Source organism: Columba livia, chromosome 10, assembly GCF_036013475.1.
Source record: "Columba livia isolate bColLiv1 breed racing homer chromosome 10, bColLiv1.pat.W.v2, whole genome shotgun sequence".
NCBI classification, from domain to species: Eukaryota; Metazoa; Chordata; class Aves; order Columbiformes; family Columbidae; genus Columba; species Columba livia.
In genome coordinates, this window is record NC_088611.1 from 10,888,929 (window position 1) to 10,900,029 (window position 11,101).

The 11,101-nt window shown below is 38.1% G+C and overlaps 1 long non-coding RNA gene across 1 annotated transcript in view; it reads right to left on the reverse strand.

Annotated features, from left to right (window-relative positions):
* Positions 1-10,353, reverse strand: part of LOC135580427 (uncharacterized) — a 28,216-nt gene extending 17,863 nt beyond the window's left edge. Inside the window, exon 1 of the long non-coding RNA XR_010474960.1 lies at positions 10,042-10,353. This is a non-coding gene — a long non-coding RNA (uncharacterized LOC135580427). The remainder of the gene's footprint in view (positions 1-10,041) is intronic.
* Between the last annotated feature and the right edge of the window lie 748 nt (positions 10,354-11,101).

Genomic DNA, 11,101 nt, shown 5'->3' on the forward strand with positions numbered 1-11,101 from the left:
AGCAGTGTAAATTCTGATTATCTTTAATTACAGGGCTTCCACAGCCTTTCTAGGCAGCCTGTTCTAGTGTTTGTCTATTCTCAGAGTGAAAGTGTGGTTTTCCCACCCTCGCCTAGTATTTAGTGAGAACTTCCTTTGCTCTGACTTTTGATGCCCCCTCTTTGGCTGTGTGCCTTTGGGAAATGAATCTGACCTTGTCTTCTGTAATGTCACTCATTAGGTAGCAGTTTCTGGGCCAAACATCTAGTGCCTTCTGCAATAAGCTCATCAGATTCCCACTCTGTCATTAAATCAGTGCAGTCAGCAGCTGCCATCAAGGGTAGGTGCCCATTCCTGATGATAGAAAAGTCACCACTGGTGGTTCCCTGCTGAGTCATTACAATGCAACTGGCAGGTTTTCTGTTAAAAGAGATGGAAAAGAGCAGTCCATGAAGAAGAGATTTTCCCAAATATTAAGTGTTTGGGAAATCAGAGTACTATAAGAAAAAGAGAAAGCAGGAAAGAAAAATAAGAAAAAAACCCTTTCATGCTTTCAGAAACTTAAATAATTCTCACTGACATTTTTGATTACTATCTCAACTTTTCTTATCTGAACTCTGTACCCTTGAAAAATTCGATAAACTGTGTTTGGCAATTTTATTTCAGGAAGAGGGAGCTTGTGTCATAACACAGTGTTATATAACGATTAAAACCTGGGAAAATACATGGAATCTGGAAAGAGCTCAGATTTCAGCTGCATCCTTGGAGCTTATCTGTAACAAACACGTAACTGTAATAAAAATGAGCTGTATGGGAATGCATGAGTAAGCTCTTCAAATGCAGCAAACTAACTTGTGAAAAGAGGAAAGTACAGTGGTGCTCATGAAACAGTTCTTTCTTCTGACTGTAACTTTAATGCTTGGTAGAGGAGATGGAAAGCTACTGACACAAATGTATTCCCAGCATTATAATTTAAATAACACATCTGCACTGCAAGACTGTATCTACATAGACATAACAAGCATCATTGCTTTTCTGATATCAGTCATAGTGAATGAAAAGGACTGGGCTGAAAGCATCTTTTATTTTCTTTAAAAATAAAGAATGAGAGGCTATTTATGCTGTAAGAACTATGTAAGAGATGTCTTGGGAAAGAAAGTTGCCTGTGAGCAAAATTCTCATTGAAGTTGCCAGTGGATCATTTTGATCTGAAGAACATTTGTGTTTCAGTGCTCCCTGGCTGTCTCCTGCCTGGTCCACTATATTGGAAGAACTGGGTGACTCTGCCCCAAGGGATGTGTGTCTCCACAGCAGAGCACATGCTTCTGCATTTGCAGCCAATTCATGTGCCAACACATGATTTTTGGGACTTCTTCAGTTATTGTAAACAGGCAATGTGGTTTGCTTATTCACTGTGAAACTTTTTGGTCTTGTCTTGTTTACTTTAATTATACAGCATACCGTGTTTTCAGTTAATAGGTAGGAGCGCCCAGATCATATGATGGGTGATTCTTACACTTTTATAAATTCAAATAAATAAACACATAATCAAAAACAGAAATAATGATCTGTAGCAAATCTTCATTTTCTTATGCTTTTGACTGTGGAGGGAAAAGAATCAGACAACTATTCACACATCTTTGTTTAAAAAAATGCTGTCACATTCCTTTGATGGTTCTAGAAGGTAGATACTGAAGGATCTGAGAGGTAAACAGAAAGAACAAGGCAGAAATCTGGAAAAAAATCCACCAAAATGTCTGCATTATTGTAAAAGTAAGCTACTTCTAATGATCCTTAGTGGCATAGAACCTCCTTAGTCTTTAATGTATTTATTGTTATAGTGTCCTGAGGGCAGGGAAACACAGTTCCATTCTAGAGAACTAATGTTTGCTCAACACTTATTTCAGGAGGCTAATCCAAAATATCAGTCTCTGAGTTCTCACTAAATTGCTGGTTAATCTAGAGCTAACCAAGTTTTGAGTGCCTTAGTAAAGTTTGCTTTTTGACATCTCCAGGAATGTTTCAGCCTTCAAGTGTCAGTTAGCCTCAGTTCGCACTCACATGTGAGTTCTGTCAAAGTAGAGCTGAGCAAGGACATCTAACGGGTCTCCATGACTCCAATGCCCAGATCTTGGATCACCACTCAAATAGAGCCCATGCTGTGCATTCAGTTTCCAGCTGCCTGTTACAGCCAGAGATAATATCTGCTCACTGTGACCAGATCTCTCACAGATATTGAGTAATTGAGTCAGAAGGGACCTCTGGAAATCAATGTCCAGCTGAAAGCTTTCCTCCACATCTTGAGTGTATTAACACCCTCAGAGCCCATCCCATAAACCCAAGAGCAGCTTGAGAAGGAAGAACTGAAAATGTTATCACATCTACAAGGTACTTGAAAATTGCCACTAATCTTTCAGAAGATTTAGCACAGCTCATGGAAACTGTCTGCAGACGACCCAGGACTGCTATGCCATCCCAAGTCTAAGCATTAAACGTGATCTTCCCAGATACTCCAATGCGTTTATGTGGCAACACATACTTGTAATCAGAAGTTTTACTTTCAGATTTAACTGTTTAAGCATTTTTGTGGACTTCAATACCAGATCACTTGCAAGGATGTTTTTATCAGCTAATTTAGATTATGACAGCTCCAATTAGAGCAGAAAAGTGTTGTTACATTTTTCTTAATTGTTTTCATCCAGCTTTCTCACTGCTGCAATGAACAGGTACAAGAAACAAAGGCACTTACTATCCCTACTGAATACAGCCTTAAAATTATACCCAAGGAGCAAGAACACAGAGGGATACAGGCTGTAATTAAGAGTGGATAGTACAAACAGATCACAAATTCCTTCAGAAATTTTTAAACAAAACAAACCACTTCCTTATACGCCGTTCTTTTGCATATTAAGGCTAATAGATTCTTGAAGAAAGGAGAAGGAAACAAGTCTGTTATGTGGTAATTTTATCTGCCACTTCCTGTGTTAGCACAGTGCAGATAACGAACGATCCAGTATAAACTCTTTGTACTAATCAGGGGCATAAAGCTAGCAGCATGAGATGTTGCTTGCCAAAAAGAAGTTTCACAGGAGAAAAAGCAGAAAGCATCCTATCATCCTGCTTAAATCATATCCAGGCTACAGTGAGGCTGTTTAGTAATAGTCAGGACATATCTTTGTTAAACTCCCAAGGGCTCAGACTGTGACCCTTTGATTTCAGTCTTTTAAATGTGCACAGATAGAGTTACTCAAATGCATGTTCCAGTTTTCTCTATCCTCATGGACATTTTTGTGAGCAAGAATCAAACTATTTATGAGACTTTTCCATTTCTTGTAGAAGTAAAAATAAGCAAACAAATGCTTTTGAGCAGCAGCCTGAAGAACCCTCTATTTCTATGAACTCTTCTGGGGCTGAATGGAAGCCTTTGGCTTCTGATGCATTCATTTTCATTATGGAGAAAGGGTCATTGTGGCTGCAAACAGATCCTGTCCTGCCCTGTGTTTACAACATAACCAGGTCCTAAAATCCCCTGTGCTTGCTTTCCGAATAATTTTTCTTTGCAGACTTCTCCCAACTACTTCCTTTCTCCTCTTATTTCTTAGAGAAAAAAAAAAAAAAAGGAAAAAAAAAAGGGGGTTACATTCTTTCAAGCCCTACCCTGTAACGTTGCCAAGGAGAGGTGAGAAAGTGGGATTGTTCAATGGCATCTGAAGTGGCATCAGGAGACCAGCCTGACCCCAATGTCAGAGGGCCAGTCATGGACCTGTGTGAGGTGGTCCATCAGCACTGAGGTAAGCTTTGAGAAAGATGAATTAAAATAACAACAAAGAATGTAAATGTTAAGTGAAGGATCAAATTAACATATTCAGCATGTGAAGAAAGGAAACATGGGATTGACACTGGAGTTTCAAATTGACCCAGGCTGCTGAGTGTAGGAGATTTGGTTGAAATTGTGAAGGAGCATGAAGTGGGCAATCAAAACTGCAGCGAAAGGAAGTCATTAACTAGACAACTACCTCCAGCATTTGTTTATCTATCCTATTACTGTTTGCCTTGTTTATTAGGATTATAAACTCAAGAGGCCATACTAACTTTGGAGTGACTATACTGTATTTCTCCCAACACTGCCTCAGTTCCTGATTACGATGCTCCTCTAGGGTGCTACTCTGGGCAAATAATATAATAAATAATGGAAATGGACCCAGGAGGAAACTTAGATGTTAACTGTGTAGAAACAGGAAACCTGAGGCTTCATTGCTATATAAATTTAATCTTGGGTTTAAAGCTCATGCTGTTTGACGGGTAGGATTTACAAACCTGAGCAGGAATACGACACCACTTTGAAAATGAAAAGCACTGAAATTTCCATTCTGTCTGCTGCAGCATTAGCACCAGCTCTGTCTTCAAATGTTTCCTGCTGGTTCTGCTAGAGCACAGGAAGCAATGTTCTGGTGATTAAGCAGCAGTATCATTATAAAAGCCAAATGAATAATCATTGTGTTAATGAACGTTATCTTAGAAAAGATTAGAATTTTTTTTTTTTTTTTAATGTTAAGCCTCTTTCTGTATGAAAGAGGAAATGCACTCTCATTCCATTTAATCAACCCTGAGATGATCATGATCTATACAATTTAATTTTCTGTCTGCATGTATTCTTCCATATCTGCATATCCAGTTGCTTAAATGATGATGTCAAATCATTTTAACACAGAGACAACATACTTTCTTGTTTGTATAGACAGTGAGCAGGCTTGGGTCTTTTGGCCAGATTACTATTACAAAAATAACCTCTCTCAAAAGGATTTCAAGAGGTCAGAGAGTCCCAGACCACTAGCTGATTGCTTTGTGGTAAGCAGTATATTGTCTATCTAGTAAGTAATTATGGTGAAAACCATATAAGAATGGGATACTGCACAATATAAAGTGAAAAACACTTTACAAGTAAAAAAGATTAGGAAAGCTAAGGATTGGAACCACAAATTATGGAGGAAAACAGACTTGGCGAGACCCTGCCTTCCAGTTTGACAGAATCATGATCACTTTTGTCCTCTGCCTAGGAAGAGCTAAATCGCACTCTTCAGGAGAATGGCTCCCAAGACAAACTGCTTTACTAAATGTTTTAAAGTGAAGCAGTCAACTGTTGTCTTCGACTATTTGTGCATGTCTGGCATTTTCTTCAAGAAGGAAAAGTAAGATATGAGTGACAGAGGTATCACAGTGTGCTGTTTTTGGAACAAAAAGTGATGGGCTGTGTTGTGAACCATATCAACCACTGTTTTCAGCTTGTTTCTGTAAAAGCTTCTATTCAAATGTCTGAAGCTTCCAGAAAAATCATGATGCATGAGAGAAGCAGAATACCATGAGATGCCAAAAGAGGAAAATTTTTGCAAGAACTCATAGTTGTAGATGTCTCATGGCCTCTCCTGCTGCCTGAGAAGCCAGGCCTGCTTGCACTGTGTTACTGAGAAGCACAAGGCATGTAAATGGTGTGTATGTGTGTGGGAAACAAAACAAACAAGCAAGCAACCCAAACACACAAAAACCCCAAACCAACCCCATTTTATAGATGTACACTTACTGGACTAATTTTCTAACAGTGAAAAGCTCAAGACCATAGAAATGGTCTAAAGAATAGCATAATCATTTCATTGTGATAAAGTTAGCCTGAACTTCATTTGTTATCAGGAAAAAAAAAAGACAAACAAACTGCTTTTACCAGAACATAAGCATCTCAGATTCCAAAGTGACTTTGATAGGAGACAGTAGCTGCAGTTAAAAATTCGATATTAATTTAAGTCAACGGACATCAATCAAACCAACACCCATAGCCACCAGATTTGGCCTTCAGAAAACACATTGTGTCAACTGGTGGGTAAATATAAATTCTTTACTGACCACAATGGTACCATTATTAGAAACATAAAGATATAAAAGATTAGTTAGGTCAAGGGAAACATTTGTGATTCATTTTGGGTTCTCAGGAAGAACCATTTTGTAATTAACTTGCCTAACACCAGTCAAAAACAAGCAGCACATAACATATTTTCTTCCACAAGTTTCCTTGAATGACAAACTTGCACCACCATTGCACCTGCTGCCTTTTCCCTTTCTGCTCATAATGCAGCAAGAGATGAAATCGTTGAGCTGTCTTTAATTAGTATATGTTTTCTGGTAATCAGTACATCACTTCATTATCTGTCACTGTAGCATTGTGTTGCCATGGCATTTTTACCCATGCAACTTAATGAGTGACACGATAAACAAGACCATGCTGCATGGAAAATAGTAGTTGTGCAGTCTGACTCTGCATAAGTTATCTTTTGTTGCTTTGTGATACATTTGGGAAATGGATAGCATATGCTATAAAGAGAGAGCCAGACACCAACACATGCTAAGAAGTCCAGAGGGAAACACTCAGCTAATTACAAGCTTTTTGTAGATTAATCAGCCTGCAAAAATGTTGGAATGGTGTTAAACACCCAAACACCCGTCCAATCCCCATTAAAAGGCAAGTTATCATACCCCTAAATCACCTGCAGTGAAGCTGCTAGGTGCCTTTTCTACCAGTAGAAAAGTGACCATACATGCCTTAACAGGAGCCCAAATCCATTTGTACAGCTCCATTGCACCAGCCTCCTCTGAGGGACAGTGGTAGTACCACTGCAGTGTTAGTTTGGCCATATCCTCCATGCAAGGCTCTAATAAAAGGGGCAGCATATGGCACTGGCTTGTTGGCACCCAGGCAAATATTGATCCCTGCTGTGACAAAATGTGACAGAAAGTTTGCAAGTGACAAGATAGTCTGTCATGAACCTTTTTATGTTATTGGGACAGGGAAGTATCACAATTGCAACTGGATAATTTTTTTTTTATTATTCTGTCCATGGTAAATCCATCAACTAGACCATGATCAGGGAAACTGAAAGCATTCAAAACAGACAACACCTTTAGAGCAAGAAATACAAACAGGTTCATTTCAAAGTCTTAAATGATTTCTTTTAGAGTATGTCCAAAATGAAGTATGATGTTTAGAAGACAGAACAGTTTCATTTATGTTTTCAAAATACTATATATAATTTTTTTTTTTAATAAAATAGTGTGGTTAAATAATCTTTTTGGGGAAAATAGTCCCACTCCCAACACAATTTCATTTTAAGAACTTTCTTTCCATTTTGCTAAACTTATTTTTTGTATTAATTTTTAGTTCATGCATGAATCTCCAAATTCAATACCTTTAATTGCAATAGAGAAAAATTGATCCAGTGTCATAGGCAGAAACCAAAACTAAAATGCATACTTACTTTTCCCCCTCCCCTGTCTTCTGTTTGTAAATCAGAGTAATAAAATTATGAAGAACAAAATTTAAGAAAATTTAATTGGATTGAAGGGCATGAAAATTATTCCTTAACAACTCCCTTCTCTGAGTTCTAGGAAAAGTTACATAGACTATCTGACAAACAAATAAAAAAAGCTTTCTATGTAGGCAGATGAGGTGAGCCAAAGGTAACAAAGTCAAAATATACATGTGAAGAAACAGTGAGGGAAAGCAAAGAGAAATCTGCCATTTTATTTTTAAACTCTATGTTGAAATAGAAGAGCAGAGTGGGAGAAGGTATTAACCCAGAAAAGAGAACAGATTGGGAAAAAAACAAGGCAAGGGTAAATGCCATCTCTATTTGTGGTATTACCTACCTAAATAATAAAACTGCAAGTTTTCAAAAGAAAAAAAAAAAGCCAACCCACAACACGTATTGAAGTTTTTCAAATAGTTTCTAGGACTAGAGTGAATTGTAAAATGAAGAAAAAGTTTTAACTTCCCCACCCCCTCAAACAAACAAAAACAACCCCCCAAAAAACCAAAAACAACCACAAACCCAAAAAACCCCACAAAACAACCAAACCCAAACACCAACTTGCACTTTGACACTTTCCTATTATTTATGTTATATTTTTATAGTAAACAACAACTTCAAGTTACTTCCTAACCACTGTACCAGACTTTCCCTCTCATTTGTCTTTTTCCTTAGAGATCTACTCAACAGTTTCCACATGAACATCTGATTCTAATGTAATTTATGGGCTATTTCTCTCCTTATCATTAATAAAGGAGGAACACTACTTTTATAGTTACAGTCAAAATAAATCAACATGTTAACTGGGATTCAGGTGGGGACCAGCAACAAGCAGGATAGAAAGGAAAAGATCTTTAATTTTAACTGTAGCCTTTTACTTCTGGAGTAGGTATTTGCAGCTGGGAGAGTGATGTCAGATGGAGACTATTATTCTTCAGACTTGTTACTTTAAAGAGCATTCATCCACATTTTTTTTTAAAACATCTCTGCCGCATCCCATGGCACAGCGAGCACTAAGCCCAGCCATGTCTGCATTGCTAACAGCCATTTTGTGTCTCATACAAATGCATCTGGTGTTACCGTGACCACATACCAACACTTTCACCATGAAGAAGCATCTCCACAGCTGTTGTAGTTCTACTTCCCTCATTGCTTCCAACAGTTAATTAGAGGAGTTTTTAACTAAGTCTTCATTAACTGTGTACTTCTCTCCTGTCCTTCCGATGGGTGCTAGGTTATTTTTTTATAGTGTGTTTTCAGAAGTCCCCCATTGTATATATACACTAGAGTACCCACTGAGCTCTCTGAAGGATTCAGGAAGCTGATGTGTTCCCAATTTCTGTAGATGTTTTCAGTAGTTTTAAATTGCAATGCGAACGGGCTGGTATTCGCTGTCGAAGTACTCACAGGGCCACTGTAGGAGAAGGGTTTTGGAAGCAGTCCCCTTGTCATTTTTAGGTTTTGCTTTTAGAGACGAGACCAAGGAGAAATGGTTATGAAGGAAAAATAGTTGTCAGATGTAAACTCTGCAAAGCTGGAGACAGGGGATTGGTCCCCTTCATCAAACTGCTCACTTGTAACCAGTGACTTGACCATAAAACTCATTATGACTTCATTTTGGAGTACTTCCCGTCTCCTCCCAATTTGACTACTACCTTCCCAAATACAGAACCACATTTCAAGTATGTTTACACAGAAAGTATATTTGGGGAAAAAAAAAAAAAAAAATCATTACATTGAACTAATTTCAACAAGCAGCAGTTAAAGTATAGAGAATCTGTAGTTTCCATTGGGTTATTTTTTTTCCAGAAATTTTTGCCATAGAACAGAGATAAGGAAACAGATACGCAAAAATAAAAATTCTAGATCTGGAAAATATAGGCCAAAATTTACACCACTCAGTTGCAGTGAAGACCATGCTTCAGCAGAGACGAAGATAAAGCAATGTTTAACCCAGCAATTCTGAAACACTTGAAACTGGTCTCTATTCTCCTAATTTTCCTTGAGAAGATCTAAAAAGGCCCTAAACAAACTAAATAATCTTCATTTGTTATACTGATATCTTCCCTTTTCATCAACATTTAAGTTAATGCACTGAATCTAGTACACCTCTAAAAATGAAAAACAGCTTTAGCTTTAGATTGGAACAAGTCAACAGAAAACAAAGATGCCAGCTAACTAAACAGCCAATTACCTGTCTGATGTAAGCGGTATGTGAAGAAAAGAGGTTCAAATAGTCAATAAGAGCTTAAAAAACTTTCAAAACCAGAACCAACCCCCAAACACAGGTATTCTCTTATATTAAAATACCAGCTGACATGAAGGTTGGACACACAAAAGTGCCAAACTGCAGAGTTAGACACAAGCTAACAACCGCAGAGATGCACCAAAACTTTCTGTACATACAGAGGTGAAATCCACAGAGCAATGGCAGGATGCATCAAAGCAACTGCGAGTAACTTGGGAGAAAAGACAACAGATTTTACACAGCTAATGAGAACCCTTACTTAAAGAGAAAATTGTCATCAGTCTCTCCAAAGCCTACCCAGTAAAAAGCAAGATAACCACTAACCTCAGCTTAAAGACACTTGCCTCCAGGGTAAACACTTTTTAAAGGGTTTTGGCTAAAATCTGTCACATCAGATCCAAATTCTGTGTTTCCTCCCTCCCAGACAACCCCTTCCCCAGCACGCTCCCCTTTGGAGCCTACCTGACCACCTGAGGGGCTTCACCTCTGTGCTGGACAGGCGGCAGGGCTGGGTCCCAGCAAGGAGGGCTTGCGGCTGGGAGGCATTTACAGCACAGCCTCCGCCTGCCTAACAAAAGGTTTATGAGAATCACCTGGCTCTTGGTTACTGAAATGATTTGGATTAAGATTCCACCCTCTTCATGAATAAATATTACCCACGGAAATCAAGCCCATCACAATATTATGTGAAAAGAAAAAAAAAAATCAATATTCCTTTGATGGCAAAAGAATACATCATTTTCACTGGACCCTTGCTATAGATAAGCACATCTCTTTGTTTCCCTGTATTGCTGAGCAGCAGTATAAGAGAAATTAAACTATTTCATGCAGCCTACAAGGTTATTTGCCTAAGGATTGAAAAACAGAGGCAGGAGAGACACAGATTTTCTTTTATAGGAGATTGTCTGATTTTATTCTTGCTAGCAGACTTACTCTACTATTTTCAGAGCAGCTTAGTGTCAGATAAAGCACACCAAAACCATATTATTTAAAACCTGTCAAAGAGAACTTGTCTGTAGTAAGAATTTGACACAGTACTGAACCCTAAAGTTTGTTTCTGCGTCTTCAAGGGAACACAATAGACTGTGCCTCAATGACACCAGACATCTTCCCTTTAAAATGCTGGGAGAGACTAGGCAGCAGATTAATAATTCAATGCTCATTAGAAAGTACAAGATGCAGCAAGCAATCAGATATACTTAGGCAAAAATATATACATAATTACAGAATGAAAAAGGTCTATGAATCTATTTCAGGTGAAATATCACCATTAATTTCAGTGGCAGGGTTAAGAAGAAACAGGAAACCTATAAAATACTCATCTTAAACACATTTTTTTCCTTTCCTTAGCATCATTTGTCTGTTAGAATAATTTTTCACTAGGAGTATACTGCAACTATGTCCAACACGTTCAGACTCACTTCAAGTTTCTTTTCATGCATTAAAATCACTCGGAGAGGATGTTTCTCCTCCAGATCCTCATATAAAATCCTTATACCTCCAGGCGAGTGTATGACCACAT